Consider the following 2,068-nt stretch of genomic DNA (forward strand, 5'->3'; position numbering starts at 1 on the left):
CCTTTAAAAGAAAGTATGGATGACTTTATTCTGCATAATATATCAAAGAGCTTAGATCAAGGTCACTATAGTTTTAGGTTTTAATTATATATCACATGCATTTCAGATTAATAATATTCAAAGTCTATCAATCAAAATTCTGGCATTTAGTGATCAGAAATATACAAATTGGTTATAACCTCTATAATAGAAGCAATTTTAGCTCTACCATGTTCAGGAGTAATATGTGACTCCCCGGGGAGTGCCTCTCTGTTTTCCCTTTGTGTATTTAGCATTCTTGCATTTGTTTGTAGTTATTTCTTCATTGTTCATCTCTCTAACTAAGCTGTGAAACTTTTGCATATAAGAACATGGTATTGTGGGCACCTGGGTGGCTCAGTTGGTTAAGCGACTGCCTTCGGCTCAGGTCATGGTCCTGGAGTCCTGGGATCGAGTCCCACATCGGGCTCCCGGCTCAGCGGGGAGCCTGCTTCTCCCTCTGACCCTCTCCCCTCTCATGCTGTTTCTCTCTCTCTCTCTCTCTCAAATAAATAAATAAATAAAATCTTTAAAAAAAAAAAAAAAGAACATGGTATTGTTTTGGTAACCTTAAGATCCAGCACCTGAATAGAATAAAAGAACAGATTTACTATACATTGAGAAATGAGAAAACTTAATATTTTCAATAATAGCAGTCACCATAAGTACTATTTATAATTGTAAAAACTTATTAAATTTAACAGAAGTTGATAATCATGTACAAGTTTATGAACTTGTTACTACAGAGGATTAGAAAAAGATACAAAAACCCCGTATCTTTTTATTTTCAGTTAATCTACAGTGTAAGAGGTGATGACATGTGTGAGACGAATTATTAAAAAAAATGAGACTAGTGCTATTATCAACAAATTTGTAGATTCAAAGGACAGATGACTTATGTAAGTAGTCTGAATAATGGCCACCCAAAAAGGTCAAATACTAATCCCTGGAATATGTAAATCTTGCCTTATGAGGAGAAAGGGCCTTTGCAGATGTGATTCATGATCTTGATTTGAGAAGATTATCCTGGATTGAGTAAATAGGCTCTCAGTCTAATCACAGTGTTACCAGAAAAAAGCAGAGGGAGGTTACACAGACAGAAGAGAAGGTGATATGAAGATCAACAGGGAGAGATTTAAAGATGGCAGCCTTCCAGGACCAGCCAATACCTTATTTGAGCCTAGTTCCTTATGATAGATCAACCATGAGCTCTCAGATTCCTCACAATTATTCCACCAAGGTGGAGGCTGCTATCAACTGCCTGGTCAACATGCACCTGTGGACTTCTACACCCATGTCTCTAGGCTTCTACCTCAACCTTGAAGAGGTGGAGAGCTGGGCCATTTCTTCCATGAGTTGGCTAAGGAGAAGCACAAGGGTGCTGAGCGTTCCAGGAAGATGCAAAACCAGCACAAAGGTTCCATCCTCTTCAGGGACCTGCAGAAGACTTCCCAAAATGAGTGGGGTAAAACCTTGAACATTATGAAAGCTGCCCTGGTTCTGGAGAAGAACCTGAACCAGGCCCTTTTGGATCTGCAAGCCCTGGGTTCCCCCCCACCCCGGGGAAGACTCTTATTTCTGTGCCTTCCTGGAGAGCCACTTCCTAGATGAGGAGGTGAAACTCATCAAGAAGATGGGCCACCACCTGACTAACTTCTGCAGGCTGGCTGGCCCCCAGGCCGGTATGGGTATCTCTTCAAAAGGTTCATCCTCAATCATGACTAGGAGTTTCTGGAGCCCAGCAGCCTTGGAGGGGCCCCTCTGGCATCCCTCTGGTGCCAGGGCTTGTGTGTGAGCCTTTCCCTGCAGCTCCTGGGCAGCTTTTTAGCCACCCCGGAGTCCTCTCCCAAGCAGTGGACCAAATGGAAGCAATAAAGCTTTCTGCAGCAAATAAAACAAAATAAAGATGGCAGCCTTGAAGATCGAGGTGATGCTGCCACAAGCCAAACAATGCCAGGGGCCACCAGAAGCTGGAAGCAGTAATGGGACAGGTTCTACCCTCGGCCTCTGGAAGGAGCGTGACCCTGCTGACACTGATTTCACCCTTCTG

The 2,068-nt window shown here is 42.9% G+C and overlaps 1 pseudogene; it reads left to right on the forward strand.

The window, feature by feature from the left end:
* The first annotated feature begins 1,222 nt into the window (after positions 1-1,222).
* Positions 1,223-1,743, forward strand: LOC110588589 (annotated as a pseudogene).
* Positions 1,744-2,068: the final 325 nt, after the last annotated feature.

The sequence above is a fragment of the Neomonachus schauinslandi genome, chromosome 2 (assembly GCF_002201575.2).
Source record: "Neomonachus schauinslandi chromosome 2, ASM220157v2, whole genome shotgun sequence".
NCBI classification, from domain to species: Eukaryota; Metazoa; Chordata; class Mammalia; order Carnivora; family Phocidae; genus Neomonachus; species Neomonachus schauinslandi.